This window comes from Bos taurus, chromosome 24 (genome assembly GCF_002263795.3).
Source record: "Bos taurus isolate L1 Dominette 01449 registration number 42190680 breed Hereford chromosome 24, ARS-UCD2.0, whole genome shotgun sequence".
In the NCBI taxonomy this organism is placed as follows: domain Eukaryota; kingdom Metazoa; phylum Chordata; class Mammalia; order Artiodactyla; family Bovidae; genus Bos; species Bos taurus.
In genome coordinates this window covers 50,972,879-51,000,330 of record NC_037351.1, presented here as the reverse complement: position 1 = coordinate 51,000,330, position 27,452 = coordinate 50,972,879, and the positions used below count along the sequence as shown (strand labels likewise).

Here is a 27,452-nt window from a genome sequence, read left to right as displayed (position 1 = left end):
CTGAAATCTGAATGCATTCTTCACCCCTCTCTCTCTGTATCCTGTGTGAATTCTATCCACCCCTCAAGGCTAGACAGTCACCTGAGATTTTTCTGACCTCCAGCTTCAACCCAAGAGCTCTCCCTTGTTTGGAATTCAAAGGCCCATCCCATTTCCCCTATACAACACTAGATAAAAGGACATTTTATTTTTACAGCTCAACTGAGAGGGGAGTCGTCAATCACACAGCACGTGCTCAGTGGTAAGCGCCCCACCAGGCACTCTGCATAGATTACTGAATACACAGATGTCATCTGTCTGTAAGGGTCTTTACTGAGTATTGCTGAGCAACTGACTGACTAGGAGCCTCTTTAGTGTCTGCCCACCCCCAATCTCTCCAGTGGATTTTCATAAATGAGATGAAGGTCCACTCAAGCCCCCGGGCCCCTAGATTGGATTTCCTTAGGCCTTTAGTAGACACGCCCATCACCGTCTCAATGCCTCTACCCCTACACACAGCCTGTGACAGGAGTGACTCTGAGCACTGCATGGCCCCTAGCCACCACTGGTGGGACCCAGGATGGATGCCTGACTCAAACTGGGCACTGTCTTCTAAAGGCTATAGAAGAAGAAGATCTCTAAAGGGCTAAAGAAGTTGGATCATGAGAGGTATCAGATCTTTTAGTTAAACATCATGGAGCTTATACAGACTTAGAAAACAAACATATGGTTACCCAAGGGGAAAGATGGGAGAAGAGATATAAATTAGGAGGTTGGGATTAACATATATACACTAACTATAAATAAAAGAGATAACCAATAAGAATCTAGTGTATAGCACAGGGAACTCTGCTCAATATTCTATAATACCTAAATGGGAAAAGAATTTGAAAAAGAATAGATGTGTGTATGTGTATAACTGAATCACTTTGCTGTACACACGAAACTAACACAAGATTGTAAATCAATCATACTCCAATATAAAATAAAATTTAAAATAGCAAAAAACATCATAAGGTTTAATCAGCATCAGCACTGTGCCAAGACAACTCAGAATTACAAGGGAGCTAAAAATTCAAAATTAATTAGAAGAAACCAACCTGTCTGTAGTAGAAAGCAGAGGAACAGACCAAATGTCCAACTGAGGCAGCGCTGAGAAATTCTGGAATGGGGCGGCTCTGTTCCTGACTCTCCCTAGCTCCCCTGTGGCCTGGCAGAACTTCGCCTCCTATCCTGGGATGCCTTCAGTAAAGTTCTTTGCAGTCCTTCAATAATCTCCCTTTATCTCTGGACTAGTCTGATAGGTTTCTGTTCTTGCAGTTAACAAGGCCTGAATTAAACTATACCCAATGGGACTTCCCTGGTGGCTCAGACGGTAAAGTGTCTGCCTACAATGCAGGAGACCCAGGTTCAATCCCTGGGTCAGGAAGGTCTCCTGGAGAAGGAAATGGCAACCCATTTCAGTATTCTTGCCTGGAAAATCCCATGGATGGAGGAGCCTGGTAGGCTACAGTCCATGGGGTCGCAAAGAGTCTCACATGACTGAGGGATTTCACTTTCACTTTCAATAAAGAGTGTCAAATTCATATTCATGTTGATCCTGAAATATTGAGGTTATCTGTAGGCTATAAAGTACACTTGTGTTATGGATCCTAAAGATTCTTTAGTAAAAGCTTCTCATTTTACAGATGAGGAAAAAGATATCTAGAAGGAAAAAAAAGATAGCCAGGTGCACAGCAATTGATGGAATGAAGACTAGGACCACGGGCCCTTCATGTTGTCCAGGGTTCCTTTATTACTTTGCCATCACTGACTCTGCTCTTTCCAATGATTATGTCCACTGGGGCAGTCAAAACAGCCTTTAATATTTCTCTATATTAAAGAGAAATAGCAGAGATCATTAGAGTCTCCCCAGACCAACCTCACTGATGAATTCTGGGGGAATTTTGCTTAGATCTCAAGCAGCTAAAGGAAAAGATAAGAGAGGTGCTGAGGCTGCATTTCTTTTAAAAACTGGGTCAGAAGAGAGAAATGCAATAAGGTCACTGGCTGCCCGCTTTAAACTAGAGTTCATATGCATCTTAAGAGGACACTACAAAGGAAAGTATCAGTTTTCCCATAAAAATATGAAGTCAGTCTGTTAATAAGAGGAAAAACATTTCAACTTCTTGGAGCAATTGTGCTGAGCAGGCTGAATTGCCTACAGAATGCCCTTGTCAAACACATTCTTCCTATAAGGTACCCACTTGGTAATGTGATACTTGAAACAATCAAAATTATTTTGTGTTTCAATGTATTCGATTTCCAAAAATGGAAAAAAAAAATCTTCACTGGTCCCATCTCCTAATGCATTTTAGTACCTTAAATATTTCAATCTTATTGCAATTAAATGAAAATATTCTCAAAGTATGTTTGTTAAGACTGAATTTACTTAAATGTCTTAAAGGAATAAGGATGAGTAAAGTGAGACACCAAAGGATGGTAATGAGCCTGACAGATGGGCTAAGAGGATACTGGGGACCGGAAATTGGTCCCGCAGTCAGTGATGCGTGTTTGTCCATGTGTGCGTGCACTCACACGTGTCCAACTCTTGGCGACCCCATTGATGATAGCCAACCAGGATCCTCTGTCCATGGAATTCTTCAGGCAAGAATACTGGAGTGGGTTGCCATTTCCTCCTCCAGGGGATCTTCCAAAGGCAGGGATCGAACCTGAGTCTCCTGCGTTTCTTGCATTAGCAGGCAGATCCTTTACCACTGCACCACTTGGGAGCTTAAGCCTAAATACTGACAGAGAAGCCCCAATCACTATGGATGAGAAAAAAGAGGAGGAAGCTGTCTTCTACCTTTAGCTATAATGAATTCTACTAAAGTTTATTGAGCATTTACTCTAGCCAGACACTGTTAAGCACTTTTTATGCACTTTTTATGCTTTTTATTTCACATAATCTTCATAAGAACTCTATTGGATAAGTAGTATTAATTTCGCTATTTCATAGGTTAAAAAATACAGAGTTTACAGAAGTTAATTAACTTTACCAGGTTACTGGCTAATAAAAGACAGACCTCAGAGATCCAATACCCAGGCCTTTCTCTCAACCTCTCATTTCTGTTTCATTCTAAACACCGACTCTATTCTTCAGCTTCTTCTCTGTGTCAGGAAACATGGGCAGAAGTGGTCTGGGACCACATTCATGCAGTTAATTTATACTATCTTAAATATTTTTAATACCTTTAACTATATTATGGGGCTTCCTTGGTAGCTCAGATGGTAAAAATTCTGCCTCCAATGCAGGAGACTGGGGCTCGATTCCAGAGTTGGGAAGACCCCCTGGAGAAGGAAACAGCTAGTCACTTCAGTATTCTAGCCTGGAGAATAGGAAAAAGGAGCCTGGCGGGCTACAGTCCATGGGGTCACAAAGAGTCAGACACGACTAAGCAACTAACACTTTCACTTTTCTAGGGTAGGTATTTTGCTAAGTCACTTCAGTCGTGTCCGACTTTGTGCAACCCCATAGACGGCAGCCCACCAGGCTCCCCCGTCCGTGGGATTCTCCAGGCAAGAACACTGGAGTGGGTTGCCCTTTCCTTCTCCAATGCATGAAAGTGAAAAGTGAAAGTGAAGTCTCTCAGTCGTGTCCAACCCTCAGCGACCCCTGGACTGCAGCCTACCAAGCTCCTCCATCCATGGGATTTTCCAGGCAAAAGTACTAGAGTGGGGTGCCATTGCCTTCTCCGTGGGTAGGTATACAAGAAAAATTAGGAGTAGAAACTGACAATTGTTCAGGCAAGACAGAAGAGCAATGGCACTGGGATCGGTGATGAAAAGATGAAGGGGATTGATGCTAAGGAGGCAAGATTCATTAAAGAAAGTCTGAATCTTTATTCAGGATTAGATTGTCCAAGCAGTTTGCTGATGCTCAACAACCTTCATGGCTGCCCCAATAAGACCACAAACACAGCAATGAACCAAAAATGTCAATGGAAACAACCCAAATTCTTCTGTCTCCCAAAAGTAGCAGAAGCAATAGTAACTGCATCCCCGCCAACCTCAGCCTTAAATTGAAGCTGTTTATTTTGCCATCTATAAAGCACCCAGAGCCTTAGAAATGGAATTATGAGTACAGAAACTTTTCCTGTAAGTCTTTTAACCAACTAGATACTGGAAGAAGCAAGGATACATTCACCTCTACAGGCTTCAAAGGAGCACAGCCCCACCAGACACTTGATTTCAGATCATTGTTGTTTAGTCAAAAGGTCATGTCAGACTCTTTGTGACCACTTGAACTGTAACATACCAGGCTCCCCTGTTCATGGGACTTCCCAAATAAGAATACTAGAGTGGGTTGCCATTTCCTTCCCCAGAGCATCTTCCCAACCCAGAGATCAAACCCATGTCTCTTGAATGGCAAGTGGATTCTTTACCACTGAGCCACCAGGGAAGCCCAGGGTTTCAGATTTCTGACCTCCACATGGTAAGAGAATAAATTTCTATTGTCTGAAGCCACCAAATCTATGGTAATTTGTTGCAATAGCCCTAAGAAACTAATATACAGATATCGACATGGAAATGACAGAATTGTCTCACAAGAAATGTAAATTTAGCCACTGTATAAATATTTCAATAAGCAATAGCAAGTATGCTTGAAACAAGAGAAAAAATAGAAAAGGTCAGCAGCAGCAGCAACAACAAGAAAAAAACCAGATGGAAATTTTAGAAATGAAGAATAATCCAAATGAAAACCCAATGGACAAGCTTCACAGCAGAATGGAGATGACAAAGGAAAGAATGAGTGATCTTGAAAACAAAATGACGGAAATAACACAATATGAACAACAGGAAAAAAACAGATTGAAAAAAACTCAGAGGGAGACCCAGAGACCTGTGAGCCTACTATAAAACATCTAACATTTGCATCATTGATGCGTGAAAAGAGCTGGGCCATAAGTACAGACAGGTCTGGATTTGATTCCTGGCTCTGTCACCTCCCATGTTGCCTTGGAGCAGAAGGTCTCTAAGCCTCTAAGCCCCAGTTTTCCCAGCAGTTATTTCCCCAGCAATAATGCAATTTCTCTCAGAGGGGTTTTGTGAGGACTGAAAACAATAACAATGGCACAACAAAAAGAACTTCAAATGTGATTAGAAATGAATCTGTTTGACTCACTCATCTGTTTTGCTAAAGGGAACAAAGGAACAAAAGCCAAAGCATGAGATATTCATGCTTTTTTCTAACAAGCAAATTCTTGTCATTTATATACTGAGGTCACCTGAATATTCATTGGAAGGGCTAATGCTGAAGAAGCTGAAACTCCAGTATTTTGGCCACCTGATGCGAAGAGCCGACTCGTTGGAAAAGACCCTGATGCTGGGAAAGATTGAAGGCAGGAGGAAAAGGGGACGACAGAGGATGAGATGGTTGGATGGCATCACGGACTCAATGGACATGAGTTTGAGCAAGCTCCAGGAGTTGGTGATGGACAGGGAGGCCTGGCGTGCTGCAGTCCATGGGGTCGCAAAGAGTCGGACACGACTGAGCGACTGAACAGCAACAATATACGGAGGTGACAGAATGAAGTTAAAATGTCATAAACAAGGAGTTCATAATCAGTGTGTATGTAAAAACTGAGGCAAATTAACTCAATTTCTATAGCATTTTCTAACAAAACACTTTCTTACTGAACTTCTAATGTATAAATAGAATTTCTTACCAAAAAAGTGAATTTTGAAATAAATCTAGCCATATAATTAAAGGTTACATTCCATAGAAATAAATACTTGTACTTTAAATGGCGGATCAGCAAAGGAGAGTTTATTTTTTTTAGCAAATAACATAGTGAGAAATTTAATAATTCAGAATTCCTACAGATACTATTTCAAAAACATTTGTCTTACCTGGCTAAAGTTCTTTCTTGCTTGTCATTTTACAGTAATTGACTTGTCAATAGCCTTTAAGCTCTGATATTGATAATGAACTAGCCCAAGGCTTTCTAGTCCCACAGTCACTTGAGTTAAGTCTTCTTTTCAACTCCTATTTGCTCTAAGTCTGTTGAGATGTATAGCAATAGTTCAGCCACACTTGTGACCTAGAAAAATTGTGAATAGAAAAATATGACTTTTAACACATGGCATATTTATACAGTGGGATATCACTCAGGCACAAGAATGAAATAATGCCATGTGCAGCAATATGGCTGCGCCTAGAGATTATCAAACTAAATGAAGTAAACCAGAGAAAGACAAATGCATATGATACTGCTTATACGAGGAGTCTAAAATAAAAAAGAAAGAAAAAGATACAAATGAACTTACAGACAAAACAAAATAGACCCACAGATAGAGAAAACAAATTTATGGCTACCAAAGGGGAAGGGGCGGGGATAAATTACGAGTCTGGGATTATGTATAACACTATTATACATAAAATAGATAACCAACAAGGATCTACTGTATAGCATAGGGAGCATGGGAAACTTTACTCAATATTTTGTAATAACCTATAAGGGAAAAGAATATATACATAAATATATACACACACACACACACACACACACACATATACATCTGAATAGCTTTGCTGTACATCTGAAATTAACATGACATTGTAAGCCAATTATACTTCAATTAAAACAGTGTGCCTGCATGCATGCATAGTCGCTTTAGTTGTGGCTGACTCTTTGTGAGGCTATGGCCTGCTGTCCCCCAGGCTCCTCTGTCCACGGGCTCCTCCAGGCAAGAACACTGGAGTGGGTTGCCATGCCCTCTTCCAGGGGATCTTCCCAGCCCAGGGCTCAAACCCATATCTCCTAGGTCTCCTGCTCTGCAGGCAGATTCTTTACCCACTGAGCCACTTGGAAGGCCAAAATTAGACAGGTAGATGGATAGGGCTATTAATTTTCTTTTTCCACAAGGAAAGTACCTAGTATAACAGCTGGCCTGAAGAAGGGGCTCAGGCACAAGCAATGGAGGGATCTCTCAGCTTTCTGTCTGGTCTGTGTGCCTCCTCACCCTGAGAAGGCTGGCAGAAGTCCGACCATCTAAATCTTCCATATGACACTCTACCACATTTGTCTGTATGGCCCTTTCTAGATCTGAACCAGAAAATGAAACCTTTTGGGGGTCAGCAGTCAGTCATCTTGCATGATAAACAACTGTAAATCATACATGTGAAATATCTACTTTCCTCCTTAAGAAAAAAAGTAAGTAACTTCTTGCCTTTCCAGTCACTGGCTTCATTTTGCTCTCATAAACTAGCTAGAATCTATTATAATAAAAGTAATGCCTTGAGAGCAACAAGAAGGGAAAACAACTCATTATATTAGTACTAGAAATCTTCTCCATTAACAAACGTACGTAACAGAATTCTAATACAAGCGACCCTGGATTTAAACCTGCTGAACTAAGGATGCTCCCCACTCTCACAGCACGGCCAGGACCGAACCCCATACTGATGAGCTCTAAGCTCTGCAAACAATGCTTCTGCATTCCGATCAGCAGCTGTACTCACCGCAGCTGGCAATCACTTGGCTGACACCGTCTGCAGGCGTATTTACAGTAAGTGGATCTCCTGCAAACTGCTCTCCCTTTTATCTTTGCAAATTTTCTTTAAACTTTTAAATTTCTTGCTCTTCACTGTGTCAAAAAAAAAAAAAAAGAGAGAAAAGTTGATGGGATATACAGACTGTCAAATCTACCTCCCCGAAAGGCAAGATAATCCATCTCTCTGAAAGGGACACAGAAGAGTTTAACTTAATGGTAGGAGAAATGACGTGAGTGAGCAAATTTCCAAGTCCACACTGCCATACTCAATGCACAAACACAAACTGGGAGATTGGGATTGACATACACATACTACTATGCATAGTATTATATATAAAACAGATAACTAATAGGTGCCTACTGTTTAGTACAGGAACTCTACTCAGCACTCTGTGATGACCTTCATGGGAAAAGAATCTAAAAAAGAGTGGATATATGTATAATTGATACACTTGGCTGTACAGCAGAAACTAACACAACATTATATATTAACCATAGCTCGAAAAAAATTTAAAAACAAAAAGAAAAATTTTAAATGCACAAACAGAGCTCTGAAATTTCAAGGAAATGTCAATGGAGACTATGAAGAGCACTGAGCTGATGCAATTTCTTTTAAACAATGAAAAGGAATTATTTACCAGATGTGAAATGTTTGCATTGTGTAGTAGGTTGCTGAAGCTATGTTTCACTTCTTTGCTTAGCTGGATATAGCAAGCAGCCTTGGAAATGGTCTTCCTTGCTCGAAGAATTTTAAGGGCGGCTCCCTTATCTGATAGCCAGTCATTGGTCTAGAAGTAGACATAGCAAATACCTTTATGTTCCAATAAGACACACTTTTGAAGGTTTAAACTAGTGCCAGCAGAGAGTATACGAAGTTGAATGATTTTCCTCAAGGTTTTTTGTGAAGAAAGGAACACAGACCCCCAACACCTATTCCCTAAAATTCAAAGTTAAGGAAGACTATTAGCAGAGACAAGATTTGCCAGATCCAAATTCCACTAGCCAAACAAGACCCCAAGGACCCTAAAAGTAAACTCACCAATGGGACTGCACTATTGTCCCAGTTCTAACGGAGGGATCTAGATGTTCTGGTCCAGGCTGGAGCTAGACGCCCACTTTGAAACTTGGCCAACTGACACCATGACTCTTATTTGAAAAAAGCAGTGGGTAGGCATGTAAACGTGATCAACAACAACAAAAAGATCCCAGAGATCAAGCATGTGGCACTCCAAGCAGAATTTGGGTGAGTGAGTGCATCCTTCCATGGTCTAGAAGAGTCCACTGAAACGTGCAAGACTAGTCTTTAAATGAGATATCAGCAGAGCCACAAAAGCATTAGCAAAACTGACCTGTTTAACCAATTATTGTGCCAGAATTTTGAACTGATTAAGAAACTGGAGACAGGGAGAAGTCCACAGGATAAAAATATTAACTTCCTGCTAAAGGGACATGTCAGGGATAGAACAATTAACAGAGAATATTATACAAAGTGAAAGAACTCAGTTCAAAAGGTTATATACTGTAGGATTCCATTTATGTGAAAAGTCCAGAATGGATAAATCCGCAGAGACAGAAAGTGTGTTAGTGGTTGCCGAGTGCTATAGGGACAGTGGGGATGGAGAGTGACTGTTGATGGGTATAGAGTTTCTTTTATAGATGATGAAAATGTTCTAAACTTGTATTGTGGTGATGGTTACACAGCTCTGTGAATATACTATAAATCATTAAATTGTACATTTTAAATGGGTAAATTTTATGGTAAACAAATTATATCTCACTAAAGATGTTGTAAAAAAAGAAATGTACAAGTACAATATTTTACTCTCCCTAAAGAAATGGGGATATTTTCCCCTGTGTGGACTATATAAACTTTAAAGAATCTGGTATCTCATTTTTCTCATAAAACACTTCAGCAGGGAAAGGCAATATATCATAGCAGTTAACAGTATGGGCTCTGGAGTCAGACTCTCTGGGTTCAAATCTCAGCTATGTTTGGTACAGTATGTGTGATTCTTGTGCCTCAGTTTTCTCATCTGCAAAATGGGATGCAGTAAAATCTACCTGACTGAGCTATTAGAAAGATTAAGCAAAAGGGTTAAGTGTAGTGCCTGACATGAAATTAAGTGCAAAATGAATATTTCATATTCAAAATGATTTTTAAATATGCATATTTATTTGTCTATAAAATAAGTAGGACCTAATTAAATTTAAAAGGTTTTGCACAGCAAAGGAAACTATAAACAAGGTGAAAAGACAACCCTCAGAATGGGAGAAAATAATAGCAAATGAAGCAACTGACAAAGGACAATTCCCCAAAATATACAAGCAGCTCATGCAACTCAGTACCAGAAAAACAACCAAGGCAATCAAAAAGTGAGCAGAAGACCTAAACAGACATTTCCCCAAAGCTGACCTACAGATGGCTAATAAGCACAGGAAAAGATGCTCAACATCGGTCATTATTCAGTTCAGTTCAGTCGCTCAGTCGTGTTCGACTTTTTGCGACCCCATGAACCGCAGCACGCCAGGCCTCCCTGTCCATCACCAACTCCCAGAATTCACTCAAACTCACGTTCATCGAGTCAGTGATGCCATCCAACCATCTCATCCTCTGTCGTCCCCTTCTCCTTCTGCCCACAATCCAAAGTATATAAATCCAGCATCAGAGTCTTTTCCAATGAGTCAACTCTTCACATGAGGTGGCCAAAGTACTGGAGTTTCAGCTTTAGCATTATTCCTTCCAAAGGACACCCAGGACTGATCTCTTTTAGAATGGTCTGATTGGATCTCCTGCAGTCCAAGGGACTCTCAAGAGTCTTCTCCAACACCACAGTTTAAAAGCATCAATTCTTCGGCACTCAGCTTTCTTCACCGTCCAACTCTCACATCCACACATGACTACTGGAAAAACCATAGCCTTGACTAGACAGACCTTTGTTGGCAAAGTAATGTCTCTGCTTTTGAATATGCTATCTAGGTTGGTCATAACTTTCCTTCCAAGGAGTAAGCGTCTTTTAATTTCATGGCTGCAATCACCATCTGCAGTGATTTTGCAGCCCAGAAAAATAAAGTCTGACACAGTTTCCACTGTTTCCCCATCTATTTCCCATGAAGTGATGAGACCGGATGCCATGATCTTAGTTTTCTGAATGTTCAGCTTTAAGCCAACTTTTTCACTCTCCTCTTTCACTTTCATCAAGAGGCTTTTTAGTTCCTCTTCACTTTCTGCCATAAGAGTGGTGTCATCTGTATGTCTGACGTTATTGATATTTCTCCCGGCAATCTTGATTCCAGCTTGTGCTTCTTCCAGCCCAGCATTTCTCATGATGTACTCTGCATATAAGTATTAGAGAAATGCAAATCAAAACTACAATGCAATATCACAATTACAATGCAATACCACTTCACACGGGTCAGAATGACCATCACCAAAAAGTTTACAAACAATAAATGCTGGAGAGGGTGTGGGGAAAATAGAACTCTCTTGCCTTGTTGGTGGGAATATAGATTGATACAGCCACTATGGAGAACAGGCTGGAGAGCCCTTAAAAAACTAGGAATAAAACTACCATATGACACAATTTCGTTACTGGGCATATACCCTAAGGAAACCATAATTTAAAAAGACACATGTTGTCTTTTTAATGTTCATTGCAGCACTACATTAGCTAGGACATGGAAGCAACCTAGATGTCCATCGAGAGATGAATGGATAAAGAAGTTATGGTATGTGTATAGAATGGAATGTTACTCAGCCTAAAAAGAAACACATTTGGCTCAGTTCTAACGAGGTAGATGAACATACAGCCTATGATACAGAGTGAAGTAAGTTAGAGAAAAACAAATATCATATATTAATAAATATGTATGGAATCTAGAAAAATGGTGCTGGCGAACCTATTTGTAAGGCAGCAGTGGAGATGCAGACCTAGAGAACAGACTTTGTGAACCCAGTGGGAGAAGAAGAGGGTGGGATGAACTGAGAGAGGATCATTGAAACATACACATTACCATATGGAAAACAGATAGCCGTGGGAATTTGCTGTATGATGCAGGAAGCTCAAACAGGTTGTCTGTGACAACCTAGAGGGGTGGGATGGGGTGGGAGGTGGGAGGGAGGTTCAAGACAGAGGCGACATAGGTATACCTATGGCTGATTCATGTTGATGTATGGCAGAAATCAACAAAGTAATGTAAAGCCCTTATCATCCAATTAAAAATAAATAAATTTTGTAAGTTTTCTCTGCTGTGTTCAAGAAACTGGAAAAGTTTATTGCACGGTAGAATAAATTTTTGCACGGAGAATCTGGGAGCCTGGGTGAAAGGTGCATGTGGGAACTATTTCAGACTGCATAGTCTTTTTTGTAATTTCAGAATTTTGAATCAGGTAAGTGTATTACGGATACAATGATAATTGAGTTTGATGATTTTTTTTTTAAAAAGACAGAACTTTATTTGTATCCAAACTAGTCTAGCAGGCTATACTAGCTAGGTTTGCATATTTCAGGATTAGATAGAACAATCCAATACTTGAAAACCAGGCAACACTCTTGGTAAAGGCTTGCATCTCATCCAGAGATAAATTCAATACAGGCGTGTTGGAAGATGCCCAGTGGAAAATTTTTTTGAAAGCAATAGACAATTGTATTGCTTCTTAAAGAAAACTGGTTGCTTTAAAAGCACAGGGTAGGTGTAATGATGTGTTAGTTAGTTAGAAACATGGAAAATGTATCTTGACCACTTGGTTTGAATCCCAGCTTTGCCACTGGTGATTTTTAACCTCTTCAGGCCTTAACTTTCTCATTTGCAATATGGGGATAATACTAGCAAGATTTGTGAGGACTGAATGAGATAACACTAAGAGTATAAGCTAGAGCATAGTATGTGCTATATGAACGTGGGCTATCGCAGTTAGTGGGGTTCCAGGGAAACTGCAGACACTGACACAGAGGCAGGAAAGAATTATCTGAAAACTTAAATGCAAATATTGAGAAGACAAGCTATCATCTGAGAAAGGTACTTCGTGTTGACCAAAAAAGAAGTACTTTAGAAGCAAATGTCTTAGAAATGATGCATGTCTAAGGAAGAAAAATAATAACAACTATTAAAGCAACAAAGTATCTGTGATTTAGTTGAACTTATTAAATGAAAAGAAAAAGAGAAAGGAAGAGAAGAAAGAGAAAGAAAAGGAGGAAAAGAATATGTTGCCAGGGAAGGGCCCTTCTTCTGTTATCCGAGGATTTCAGAGGCATTCATGAATGTCAGAATCAGAAATGAAAAAATGTTGGGAAAAGCAACTGTATTTGGGAACACTGTTCAAAGGTGTTTAACATGTTGCTGGAAAGAGGTTTCCAATGGAGATGTATCTTTTGTTCCACCTTCACTGGACACTTCTTTAAATACTTCACTGGACATATATACGATCTTTAGGAAAAATTATTTAATAAGATCTGTTACATATATGTGACATATAAATAAAGGAGAAAATACTCTAATAAAACAAACACGTATGGCTCTATCGCCTACTAAACACTTGGAGTATTATCAAAATCGCTGTAGCTGCAAGTGTGTTACCGTTGCTCATTCATTCCCCAGCTTTTTTCTCTACATAGTTGCTCTTGTTTTTAAGCATTCAAAAATGGTTTCATTCTGTATGTATTATTCTATAACTTATTTTCGTTATTCAAATATTCATCATTCATAATTATACATAAATCAAACAAATATGACACACAGGTGATACATTTCATTTTCACTGATGTATAATATTCCATTTAAAGCCATTCCACAATTAATTATGTCCCTGTCAATGGGCATATTGATTTGTTTGATTTGATTTTAGTATTTTTGCTCTTTCAGTGTTGCCATGAACAGTATTGCATGTATCTTTCCACCTCCCCAATGTTTATTGAAGTATAATTGACAAAAAAACATTGTATGTATTTATGGTATATATTACAATGCTTTGATGTATACATGCATTGTAAAATAACCACAATAAAGATAATTAATATATCCACCACCTCACCTAGTTACCACTTTATGTGTGTAGGTTATGAGAATACTTAAGATGTACTCTCAGTAAATTTCAACTATAAAATATAGTATTTTATAAGTATAATCACTATGCTATTAGCTCTCCAAAATTTCCCATCCTGCATAATTGAAAGCTTGTACTCTTTTACCAACATCTCCCCATTTCTCCTATCCTCTAGCCCCTGAAAACCACAATTCTACTCTCTGCTTCTGCAAGTTCAATTTTTTTAGATTCCATGTAAAAGTGAGATCATGCATTATTTGTTCCTGGCTTATTTCACTTAGTATAATGTCCTCTGGTTTCATCCATATTGTCATAAATAACTGGCTGAATATTATACATGTATTTATATAGATCAAATACTCCAGTATTCTTGCCTGGAAAGTTCCATGGACAGAGGAGCCTGGCAGCCTACAGTCCATGGGGTCAAAAGGAGTTGAATATGACTAACAGCAGACACATACACACACACATACATACATACATACTTAGAGAGAGACCCATTTCTTAATCCATTCATTTGTCAATGGACACAGGATGATTCTGTATACTGCTGCAATGAACAGGGGAATGCGGATATCTCTTTGAGATATTGATTTCATAGCTTTGGCATATATACCCACAAGTGGAATTGCTGGATCATACAGTAATTCCATTTGTAATTCTAGGGGGCACTTCCAAACTGCTTTCCCTAATGGCTATACCATTGAATATGTCTTAGTATACATATTTAGAGTATTTCTTCATGACAAATTATGACTGAAATTGCTCATTTGTAGAGAAATGAAATGTTTGGCTTTACAGAGAACGAAAACTTGTTTTCCGAAGTGTTATTAACTACCTACACTTCTATAAGGAGTAAATGAGGATTCATATATATCCACACCCTCATCTACACTTGGTATAACAAGTGATATAACAACTTGGTATAACTTCTAAATTTTTGAGTGCTTATGTGTACTTAATTTGCATTCTTCTGATAATTAATGAAGTAAATGTCTTTTCTTGTATCTATTTGGCATTTGTATTCCCTCTTCTGTGAAATGGCTTAAAGTTTTTTCCTATGAACTGAATTATTACACAGTTATCTTTTTCTTTCTGATATGTAACCCTTTGCAAATTATATTCATTTGCTGTGGTGGCTTCTCTTTTTTCATAAATTTTTATAAAGGCTTTTGATTTCTTTTTTTTTTAATTTTATTTTATTTTTAAACTTTACAAATTGTATTAGTTTTGCCAAATATCAAAATGGATCCGCCACAGGTATAATGTGTTCCCCATCCTGAACCCTCCTCCCTCCTCCCTCCCCATACCATCCCTCTGGGTCGTCCCAGTGCACTAGCCCTAAGCATCCAGTATCGTGCATTGAACCTGGACTGGCAACTCGTTTCATACATGATATTATACATGTTTCTTAATTTTTTTTAATTTTATTTTATTTTTAAACTTTACATAATTGTATTAGTTTTGCCAAATATCAAAATGAATCCGCCACCGGTATACATGTGTTCCCCATCCTGAACCCTCCTCCCTCCTCCCTCCCCATACCATCCCTCTGGGTCGTCCCAGTGCACTAGCCCCCAGCATCCAGTATAGTGCATCTAATTTATCAATCTTTTATTTCTCTTTTAAAAATTCCTTCTCTACTCAAAGCCTCATAAGTTTAAAAATTTTATCTTTCACATCTAGCTATTTAACCTACATGTGAATTGATTTTTGTGTACAAGATAGAGTGCTAAATTCATTTTTTTCCATTTGGAACACCAACTTTCCCAGCACCATTTCTTGACTTTTCTATTTTTCCTTAACAATCTGCAACATTACTATATCAAATATACAATTCCCCAATAAGTTTGAGACTGCTCTGAACTCTCACTTTTCTTTCATTGGCCATTTTATTTATCACCTTAACAATACTGTACTGGTTTAATTAACACAGCTTTATAATAATATGCTTTATTTTAATACAAAAGGAGAGCCTGCCCATCCCAGCACCTTGTTCTTCGGGACTATCCTGATGAGGATTCTTGGGCTTAGCTAGTTCCATACAATACTCTAACAGATAACTCTGGCCTCATGATAGGCTGGCTTCTGTTCTGCTAACAAACCCCCATACTTAAAAAAAAAAAAATCAATTTCTTGCTCATGTTATATATCCTTTGTGTCAGCATTTTTCCATGAAGTCCCCATTCTAGGAACAAGGCTAACAGGACAGATGTAGAAGGCTCATTGCTGGTCCACAGCAGATGGAAAAAGAGCTCTGGAGGGTGATGTTCTGCCAATGGAATGCCCTGACAGTAATGACACACACTTCCAAACATAACACATTTACCAGAACTGGTCACGGAGGCCCCACCAAACTCCAAGGCAGCCAGGAAGTTCTACTGACCATGTCTCTGGAAGGCAGCCAAAAACATTTGTTGAACTAATCACCATCACCTGCACCACTATCCCAACGGTTTCAGCAGCCTTCCTACAGGCATATAGATGGAACAGATAGAAACAGGAAGCTGAGGGTTAACAGACTGCGTTCAGAATCTAAAGAATCTCATTCCACCATGTTACTCAGGGTCTACTTGGTAATTTACATTGTGCAATTCTAGATGCAAATCAAGACATGGGTTAAACAAACCTCTGGCAAATGCTGTGGAAATAGCATGTGCCACCTCTTTGAAGGTGGGAGGAGAAGGGGATGACAGAGGATGAGATGGTTGGATGGCATCACTGACTCAATGGACATGAGTTTGAGTAAACTCCAGGAGTTGGTGATGGACAGGGAGGCCTAGCGTCCTACAGTCCATGGGGTCACAGAGTCGGACACGACTGAACGACTGAACTGAACTGAACTGAGCCTCTTTGAAAGTGGAAACTAGTAAATCAGAGAATGGATTATGTTGCTTATATTAAAGGAAAATTACGAAGCAGGTTACTGGGATCTCAAATTCCAAATACTATATTATAAACTCCTTTTTCTTTGTTAGCTAAACAGAAAACCTCTCTGCTGGTTAATCACAAGGAAGAAGATATTTCAAATAAGATAGAAATTCACTCTTTCTCTTACTGTTTATTTCTTTTAGCACAGATCTGGCCAAAGCAGCCTGAAATATGAAACATTTCAGATAACGGGAAAGTCATAGAAGGTAACCTGCAGTTACTCATAAATTATATCCAACGGTAATGAGTTAATCACTTCAGGTAAAACAGAATTGACAACGCTCTTTCTCCACTGACTGCAATTTCCTTTTTCTACCTACAGTTGAGCCCACTGTTGCTGCTAAGCTGCTAAGTCGCTTCAGTCGTGTCCGACTCTGTGTGACCCCATAGATGGCAGCCCACCAGGCTCCCCCGTCCCTGGGATTCTCCAGGCAAGAACACTGGAGTGGGCTGCCATTTCCTTCTCCAATGCATGAAAGTGAAAAGTGAAAGCGAAGCCGCTCAGTCGTGTCCGACCCCCAGCGACCCCACGGACTGCAGCCTACCAGGCTCCTCCATCCACGGGATCCTCCAGGCAGGAGTACTGGAGTGGGTTGCCATCACCCTCTCCGGAGTCCACTGTTACATAGGATCAAAAAAGGTCAGTGCAACTTCATGGTGTTTGAAACAGATATAACTGCAACCTTCCTGCCACAGTTTACAAGTGCACAGTTTTAAAAGTGCCTATGACTATTTCTACATCTCAGTGCCATGTCTCATTCTTCCATAAATGCACAGAGCTAACCTACACTGTAAAATGCACAGTTACTAAGCCTCAGGCCGTGAGTTCTCCTGACTTCCACTTGTCCCCAAGAAAAAAAAGAGCTACCACTCAGTGCAGCAAATCTGGTGAAAACATATGTAAACACAGACACAAATAAAAGCATAGAGCACTGAAGAAGAGTGGCGCCTCTGAGCCCAGCTGCCGGCGCCTGAACCTCAGTTACCCTCCCTCGTTAGGCTGTGTGAACTGGAGCAATCATAACACAGAAGCTAAGAGCCTGGGTTCTGGAATTAGCTTTGCAGATTCTGACTGTGAGTCTTTGGGAAAGATATTTAACCTAAGCCTCACATTCCCCATCTATAAAAAGGGAAGAATATTAGTACTTACCTCATAGTGTTATTGCAAATGTTACTTTGTATGTTTTTATCTGTATTCCCATATTTATTGCAGCACTGTTCAAAATTAACAGTCATCAATACATAGAAACAACCCAAGTGTCTGTGTCCCTGAACAGATAAATGGACAAAGAAGATATACATATTCATATTATATATATTTATATTTATATATGAGAAACAAGGAAATTCTGCTGTTTACAAGAACATGGACGGAGCTTCAGGGTATTATGCTAAGTTAATAATTAGTAAGTTAATAATAAATAAAATGTCAAACAGAGAAAGACAAATATCATTACATATCATTATCTATACGTGGAATCTAAAAAAGCTAAATTCACAGAGACACAGTAGAATGGTACTAGCCAGGAGCTGAGAGGTGGGAGAATGAGACAGATGTGAAATGTTGGTCAAAGTAATAAGACAAATAAATTCTGGGAGTCTCATGTACAATGTACTGCTGGCTATAGGTAATAATATTGTATTATACACCTAAAAGTTGCTAAAAGAGTAGATCTTTGTTGTTCTCACCACAAAAAAAAAAAAATTGTAATTATGTAAGATGATGGATGTGTTAGCTAACTCTATGGTGGCAATCATTTTGCAATGTATAAGTATATCAAATAATTTTTAAGTGTTTAGCAGGGTAGCAGGCACATAGTAAGTTATTGATTAATGATAGCTATTATTATAATGTGTGCTACGCTAAGTTGCTTCAGTCGTGTCCAACTCTTTGTGACCCCCATGGACTATAGCCCGTCAAGACTCCTCTGTCCAGGGGATTCTCCAGGCAAGAAGGCTGGAGTGGGTTGCCATTTCCTACTCCAGGGGATCTTCCCCACCCAGAGACTGAACCTGTGTCTCTTGTGTTTCCCGTACTGGCAAGCAGGTTCCTTACCACTAGCGCCACCTGGGAGGCCCATTTTTATGACAGTAGTGTCTATATCATCGGACAAATGCACTTATATTTACTACAGGACAAGTGCTGTGACTGTCATTATAGACAGCTCAAGTTCACAGTGATAGTGTTGGGGAATTTAGACTGTACTAGAAACACGAGCATAGAATCTTAGGAATGGAATCAGTCTCATTTTATAAATATGCAAAGACATGAGCATCAAGAGGTACAACCTTCATGGGAAAGACTTGAAATACACAGTGAGAGAAACCTACAGGGCAGTCAAGCCCACTGCCTAACCAACCACTGCACTGTCTGTCCCAGGGGGCACTCCTAGCCCAGGTGCCTGCAGGTTGTCCCATAAAACAGTTTGTTCTCAAAAACACAGTCTGAATTCCAACAGGCCAGAGTCCTTGATTGCTTTTTTCAAGGATATGTAGTTGTAACAGAGTGGGAATGAGCATGGGTCAAGTTCAAAGGGAAGGTTAACACTGTGGGCTGAGGAGAGGATCTTATCCAAGGCCCCACAGCAGGCAAGACTGCTGTCTTGTCTCCAATTCACTCTCATCATCAACAGAAATTTCCAGACTTACTAGTTCAGTAGCACTTGGGTGTCCTGAGATAGAAGCTACAAGTACCTAGGAGCTGTACGATTTTATTAGGCATTACAAGACCTCCATACCGGCTCTTTCCTCCCAGTCAGTGCTGAGAAACACTGGGGGACATTGGTGATGATGCTGAAGAGAATGAGGCAATAATAAAATTAGTCTCTTCCAGGCCAAGGGTTACAGACTCGGGTCTTTTCCGCGAAGGCCTCTGTGATGAGTGAAATACGATAGGCTCATAATCTGTAGCCCAGCTCTGTGTCTCTGGCTTTGCCTGGAGAAACGTGCGAATTTCTAACAGGCTGCAGCTCTTCATTGCCTTCTCACTCAGCTTCCACCAGCACCTTTGGCCTTTGCCCTCACCTCGCTGATGTTCATTTGTTCTGATGACAGATTTTCCTTCCACTCTCAGGCACTAGCCAGCCCAGCAAGCCACAACTCCCCCCACTTCCTTCCCAGATGCCCTCTCATGAATAACCCCATTCATCCCAATCAGGGGAGAAATTGGCTGATCCCTAAGCACTGATTAATGCAACCTCCAACGCTAGCTTCTTTCCAACAAAGTAACCTGTTTTTTTTCTTGACAGACCAGCCCATGAACTCAGAGGGTGTATGTGTGTGTGTGTGATTTAATGATTTAATACAGCAACAAAATGCCAAGAATTTCTCATTTATATCACCTATTTGGTAACTGCTTTGGTATATGCAACTTCATCCCTTTCTCTCTTTTATTTGCTTGATTGCTTGGACTTTTCCCCCTTGACTGGGGGAAATTTAGGGTAAATCAATTAAAATTTTATCTGATTTCTATATCAAAAGAGAAGATAAAACTTATGGCTAGGATATATCTGTGGGTGTAGTTAATTTCTGAAAGGATCCCAGCTCCTTAAAAAGTGGGAAATTTTCTCCTCCTCTCTTGTAAGCAACTGGTGGACCACAGTGATGATCACAAACTCAGGAATACTACAGACTGTGAGGCGGGTGCATTAAATTGTACTTTACTAAAGACCTCCATTGTTAGAACCGGGCTTAACTGGGGCTATTCACCAGTTTCCTGTTTTCAGTTACTGTGTTAGTTACTGTTGGGAACAAAAAAAGTTGTCATATGACTCTTGTTATTAAGGCTCACAATCTCTGGTTACGAAGAAAAACATCCACAAAGAACTCCAGTTCAAAGTGGAATAACACAAAAAAGCACAAAATAGAAGGATCTGTGAGCTAACAGGGAGGCAAAGACGAAATGGGGAGACCAAGGAACATCTCGTGAAGGAAGTGGGGCTTGCGCAAAACTTTGGAAAACGAGGAGGAATTAAACAGGCCCTGTGCACTGCTTTATTTGCCTTTGTGAGGCTAATCGTGAGGAGACGTGATGTTACGCATCTACTCGCTTACCTGGAACCTCGTCTCCTACCCCAGAAGAACAGAAGCCCCAACAGAGCATCTGTGTGTGATCTTCACTGACCCAGCACCAAGAACAGTGCCTGTTGGATAAGTGAATAAATGATTGGAGAGTCAAAGCTCTCCAGGTAGAAGCAACAGTCTAAGCAAAGGAAGGTGGGATCAAAAATTCACATTCACTGGCCATATTCTGTGTTAGGAATCATATAAGTCATATAAATCATGTAAGGGATGTTAGGAATCATATAAATCATATAAGAAATAGGCACACGTTTTGTGTAAAGGACCAGATAATAAATATTTCAGTCTGTGATGGCCATACAGTCTCCGTAGTGTGTGCTCAGTCACTCAGTTGAGTCTGACTCTTTTGCAACCCCTTGGACTATAGCCCACCAGGCTCCTCTGTCCATTGAATTTTTCAGGCAAGAATACTGGAGTGGGTTGCCATTTCCTCCTCCCGGGGATCTTCCTGACCCAGGAATTGAACCTAGGTCTCCTGTGTCTCCTGCATTCACAGGCGGACTCTTTTACCACTGAGCCACCTGGGAAGCCCTACAGTCTCTGTCACAACTACTCAACTATGCTGTTGTGGCATGAAAGTAGCTAGAGACAATAAGTGAAAAGATGAGTACTGCTATGTTCCAATAAAACTTTATTTACCAAAATAGGCAGCGGGCCAGATTTGACCAACAGATGGTAATTTGCCAATATCTGACCTTTATAATAAGGCAAAGGCAAGGAAATGATTGCACTATTCATTATCAATCAGTTTATGTAAAAGTGTGATTAAAAGATATATTACCGATATTTGTATTATGAATTGATAACCCAGCTGCACACACTTTAGACCCCAGGTTATCCAAGGAACAAAGTCTGTGTTCAGTCACATTGACTTTCCTAGGCCTGAGTTGAAATTTGATTCCATTCCCTCTACAACTTTGAACAGTTACCAAAAATGATGAGCAAATTCCCAAACACGTGGCAGAGACACTGGAGCAGATATCTCCAGGAGAACTTTCTTACAGGATTCAGATTTAAATTTCTATTTGAAATATCTGGATGACTCAGCACTCTTCCAAACATATACAGGATAAAATAGTAAGCTCTTTTGTGGGGATTTCACATATAAATCCCAACTATTAGTACGCCAGAGTTACAATGAGATGAAGATAGCAACAAAGTGATACTAAGCAGGATATAGCACTACCCAGAATCTAGCTACTTAGGAGGGAGCTGATCCTTGCTTTGAAAAAGCTGGAAGGAAATTCTATACCAGCACAGCCATGGCTGAAGCAATTAGGCAGAGAAATTCAGGCTGTCAGGAAATGGGAGTCCAAGGAAAACCGCTAAGGCGTAAAGGCCCAGGCTATTCCCTGTGGGCAGGTCAGGGGTAAAATCTATAAAATTTAATCAAGACTGGAAGATTCAGACATCTGGATATTTATTGGCTCAGAGAAGTCAGAAAAGGCAGCTTAAGAAGGAGAGGTGAATGGCTGATTAGTGCCCCGGTTGGCCAGATGCCAGAATATTTTTCAGGTGAAGGCTTGCAAACTTTTTCAATTCATACAGTTGTGCTATTCATATAGCCTTCTTTATTTTATGATCAATTAATGAAGAAGACTTTAAAAGGGCACAACCAAGTCCTTTTATCCAACTTCAGATTCAATATATCAAACATATCAAGTTAAGTCAAAGGGATATTTCCTATGAGTTTTAACATTTTCTATTTCTACACATCTTATGAAAAAAGTGAAGTGAAAGTGAAAGTCATTTTGTCATGTCCGACTCTTTGCGACCCCATGGTCTATATAGGACATGGAATTCTCCAGGAGATCTTCCCAACCCAGGGATCAAACCCAGGTCTCCCGCACTGCAGGCAGATTCTTTACTAGCTGACCCACAAGGGAAGCTCAATGAAAATAAATAAATAAGAAGGAGTTACATGGCAGACTATCTCCCCATATCCCTGAGCATACGGAAAGATTACCTTTCACAACCGTCTTGTTAGTCCTCCATCTGAGCTCTAGCCAAGGGCATGGAGTTAAGAAGTGATGTAACACTTCTTCCAGTTTTGGTCCATCAAATTCTCCAAACATGGTGTTCCATCCTCTTTCCCTCTTCCAGCAGGCTGGAATGGAAAAGTCCCCCAGAGAAATTTGAGAATCATATGTATAACATGGCAAAGATTCAACACTGCAGGAAACTGAAGTCTGGAATCACTGCATGGAGAAGAGCCAGTAGACCAGGAGAACCATCATTGTACTGTAATGTGAGTCTTCAGCCTCTGATGTGTGTCTACTGTAGTTAGCATCACCTTAACTAATGTGAGGCAGAAGAGCACACTTTAACACTGGGAAACTTTTGCATATATTACCTCGCCTTACAGAAAAAATATTTTTAAAATCAATATAAAAAACAATAAGAATAAATACATGAAATTAGATTAAAATAACATCATCCTCATGTATGCAAAGTTCAGTCATCTGGAAAAGAACAAAGTGAACAAAATAGTTCTTTGAAACTAGGATAGGCCTAGAGGATCTATACTGGTATTAATTCTTGCAGACTCTTGAGGAAATGGTGAAAAGAACAGACTTTCAAAGATTGTCACACAGGAAAATCCATTAAGGACCACTAGCAGACACGGACAAATGTTTGCTTTTTCCTTTCCTTTCACCTTAAAATTTTCTGTAATTTTCTTTTTCTTTTTTTCCCAGTCTCTGAACTATTATAGTAGTCACTGGTATTGCCTGCTGCTGCTGCTGCTAAGTCTCTTCAGTCGTGTCAGACTCTGTGCGATCCCATAGACAGCAGCCCACTAGGCTCCTCTGTCCCTGGGATTCTCCAGGCAAGAATACTGGAGTGGAAGCCATTTCCTTCTCCATGGTATTGCCTAACACTTGACTATTTTGCTACTGAAATGCAAGTCTGTGTGCCCAACGCACAGTGGGGTCAAATGTCAAAATGTTGGCGTTTGGATCAGAGAAAGGTTTTAGCAAATAGAAGGGGAAAAAAATGGAAGCAGTGACAGATTTTGTTTTCTTGGGCTCCAAAGTCACTGCAGACAGTGATTGCAGCCATGAAATTAAAAAACACATGCTCCTTGGAAGGAAAACTATGACAAACCAAGACACCGTATTTAAAACCACAGACATCACTTTGTAGACACAGGTCTGTATAGTCAAAGCTATGGTTTTTCCAGTAGTCACATATGGATGTGAGGGTAGGACCATAAAGAAGGCTGAGCACCCAAGAATTGATGCTTTCGAACTGTGGTGCTGGAGAAGACTCTTGAGAGTCCTTGGACTGCAAGGAGATCCAACCAGTCAATACTAAAGAAAATCAATCCTGAATATTCATCGGAAGGACTAATGCTGAAGCTGATGCTCCAATACTTTGGCCACCTGATGCAAAGAGCTGACTCACTGGAAAAGAACCCTGATCCTGGGAAAGACTGAGGGCAAGCGAAGAAGGGTGTGACAGAGGATGAGATGGTTAGACAGCATCACTGACTCAATGGACATGAATTTGAGCAAACTCTGGAAGACAGTGGGGGACAGAGAAACCTGGTGTGCTGCAGTCCATGGGGTCACAAAGACTCGGACACGACTTAGCAACTGAGCAACAATAACGCAAGGAGATGGGTGGCTCATGCTTTAAAAACTCCAAACTCTCCGAAAGTTCTCAGAAAAGCCCTTTTCTAAGAAAGATGAGGGAGGGGCACGGTGAGTTGTTGCAAACATCTTGGTGTTAGAGCCTTGGTTCTTGAAGTAAGGTCACCGTCAGGTAACAAAGTTCCCATAAATCTCTACCAAATGAATGTTATTCTCTGTTCTGACAAGTAAGGGCAAGGTCCTCAGGGACCACTTTCACCCTGAGGTCCAGCCCTGGCTGAGAGGAAGCAGGTCTCAGGTGGCAGCTCCCTCAGGGTCGGGCCCCAGACCCTGCCCAGCTACATCACTGTGGGAGCCAGGTGTCCAGGACCAGCCAGCCCTCAGGCTCCTTGGGCCACCCAAATGGCAGGAACCAGGTCCCTCAGACCACTGTCCCATGCAGTCGGCCGCCGCCATTATGTTGCAGAGGCAGGGCTCAGGGAGAAGTTCACCACCACCTCGAGGCCTGGGCCAAGCCAGTGGGTGGCCTTGGCGAGGGCTCTGGAGCAGCAGGACACAGCCCTCAGCCTGTTCCTGCTGGTCCGAAGCCAAGTGAGCTGGAGGGGAGAAGCCTCTTACCTCACTCTCCTCTAGACGACCACCACTCTACCAACTTTGGCTGAAAAGTCCCACTAATTGTCGCTCTCAGGCAGGTGCTCACTTTGGGGAGGGACCAACTGCATCACTGACCAATGGCTGAGCAGGTCTATTAATGGTCGTTCAGTGACAGTTGCTAGCTTGGGGGAGGAGCCCCTGCAGTGCCGACCAATGGCTGGGCAGAATCACGAATGGTCCCATGGCAACTGCTGCCTAGTAACAGAGTGGTGGGGGGCAGGAGTGGAGTTGGGTTACGTGAAGCAGTCAGTCAGTTAAGTCGCTCAGTTCAGTTCAGTTACTCAGTCGTGTCTGCCTCTGCAACCCCATGAATAACAGCACTCCAGGCCTCCCTGTCCATCACCAACTCCCGGAGTTCACTCAAACTCATGTCCGAGTTGGTGATGCCATCCAACCATCTCATCCTCTGTCGTCCCCTTCTCCTCCTGCCCCCAATCCCTCCCAGCATCAGAGTTTTTTCCAATGAGTCAACTCTTCGCATGAGGTGGCCAAAGTATAGGAGTTTCACCTTCAGCATCAGTCATTCTAATGAGCATTCAGGGCTGATTTCCTTTAGGATGGACTGATTGCATCTCCTTGCAATCCAAGGGACTCTCAAGAGTCTTCTCCAACACCACAGTTCAAAAGCATCAATTCTCTGGCGCTCAGCTTTCTTTATAGTCCTACTCTCACATCCATACATGACAACCGGAAATATAGCTTTGACTAAACAGACTTTTGTTGGCAAAGTAGTGTCTCTGCTTTTTAATATGTCTCTGCTAGGCTGATCATAGCTTTTCTTCCAAGGAGCAAGCGTCTTTTAATTTCATGGCTGCAGTCACCATCTGCAGTGATTTTGGAGCCCCCCAAAATAAAGTCTCTGTTTCCATTGTATCCCCATCTATTTGCCATGGAGTGATGGGACCGGATACCATGATCTTCATTTTCTGAATGTTGAGTTTTAAGCCAATTTTTTCACTTTCCTCTTTAACTTTCAAGAGGCTCTTTAGTTCTTCTTCACTTTCCGCCATAAGGGTGGTGTCATCTGCATATCTGAGGTTATTGATTATTTCCCCCCACAGTCTTGATTCCAGCTTGTGCTTCATCCAGCCCAGCATTTGACATGATGTACTCTGCATATAAGTTAAATAATCATGGTGACAATATACAACTTTGACACACTCCTTTCCCAATTTGAACCAGTCTGTTGTTCCATGTCTGGTTCTAACTGTTGCTTCTTGACTGAGAAGCAATGGCTGCCTGCTAAAGGCTGCGCCAGGACAGGCTCTATAGTTGTTGTTGTTTAGACATTAGGTTGTGTCTGACTCTTTTGTCACCAGTGGACAGCAGCCCACCAGGCTCCTCTGTCCGTGGAATTCTCCAGGCAAGAATACTGGAGTGGTGGCCATTTCCTTCTCCAGATGATCTTCCTGACCCAGGAATCGAACCCATGCCTCCTGTGTCTCTTGCATTGCAGGCAGATTCTTTACCCCTTGGCCACTGTGGTTCTATTACAGTATCATATTTATTCCATGTATGTAATCCAGCTATAGTGCAATTCCATAAGTACAGAGACCAAGTCGTGAACATTTTTCCTTTTGTCCCTCAGAGGTCCAAAGGTCCCAAATTGAGTCCATATCATACTGTTCAACTCAAGATCCACAATTATTGTTTATCTGTGGCAAGGTCCTGGTTTTATTTGGTTTGGTATAGTGTGAATTATTTTTCCTTTTTATTGTCTATCTCCAGTTTTAATTTTCCCAACACAGGCCCTCATTTTAGTCTATTTAACACATATATTCCCATTCCAACTTTTTTTTAGATGTGTACTCAGGCTGGAAAAAGCATTGTTTTTGTGTGTGCATATTATATACATAAGTGGTATTTTACTATCAACCTCTGTGTGTTACTTTTTCAATTCAGTCTTTTGTTTTTGAGATCCACTCATGTTGCTACATGTAAATCAAGCTCATTTCTTCTGACTCATGTGTAGTATTCTCTAGCATGATAATTGACTTGGAAACCATGAGCATCTTATAAAAGTAAATACTATTTAAGAATTTGATGGGAAAGTTTCTAGTTGGCCACCAATTGTCTGGATTAGTCAGGGATTTTATTAAATTTAAATTCTTGGTTAACGATCTAGAATCAGAGTTGGCAGTGTGTTCATTTCATTCAGAGATGATAATAGGTTTGGAAGTAAGAAACTAGCAGGATGACACCCGCCTCTCCCCTTCTCCCTGCCTTCTGTCTCTGTCATAATCTGATTATAACTTTGTGAGAAATTAACAGCAGAACCTTCCTGTTTTGTACAGCTTCTAGAAAACTGTGGCTGTTCGGGCAGTTCTTGGGAAGATAGAAGCTGCTCACCAATGGTTTCACTTCTTGATGTAGATAACAAGAATACCATCATTATCTTCCCTCTATCCTACACCCTTAATCATTCTCTCCTTCCTTCAAAAAGTCTGCAATTACAGTCTCCTGAAACTAAAAGCTTTAGTTCAGTGTTTCTTAAGGTTCGGTAACACAGGGCCATATGGACAGCCAAGTACCTTAGGCATTTGCAAAAAAAAGGAGATTCCAGAGCCCTTCCCTGATGAATCAGCATCTCTGGAATGGAACCCAAGATCTGTTCTTCTACAACTTCCTTTGGTCGTCAC

At 40.7% G+C, this 27,452-nt stretch overlaps 1 long non-coding RNA gene and 1 other non-coding gene across 3 annotated transcripts in view; one reads left to right on the top strand and one right to left on the bottom strand.

Moving 5' to 3' along the window:
- Window positions 1-25,277, bottom strand: part of LOC132343790 (uncharacterized) — a 75,552-nt gene extending 50,275 nt beyond the window's left edge. Inside the window, exons 1-6 of one of the 2 annotated variants that reach the window (XR_009492750.1) lie at window positions 24,778-25,277; window positions 22,533-22,673; window positions 10,088-10,848; window positions 8,154-8,303; window positions 7,484-7,608; window positions 5,872-6,062 (exon numbers count right to left, since the gene is read on the bottom strand). This is a non-coding gene — a long non-coding RNA (uncharacterized lncRNA). The remainder of the gene's footprint in view (window positions 1-5,871; window positions 6,063-7,483; window positions 7,609-8,153; window positions 8,304-10,087; window positions 10,849-22,532; window positions 22,674-24,777) is intronic. The other variant, XR_009492749.1, reaches the window with a different exon arrangement.
- On the top strand, window positions 1,337-1,409 carry TRNAC-ACA (transfer RNA cysteine (anticodon ACA)). The gene has a single exon. It is a non-coding gene; the product is annotated as a tRNA-Cys (tRNA).
- Window positions 25,278-27,452: the final 2,175 nt, after the last annotated feature.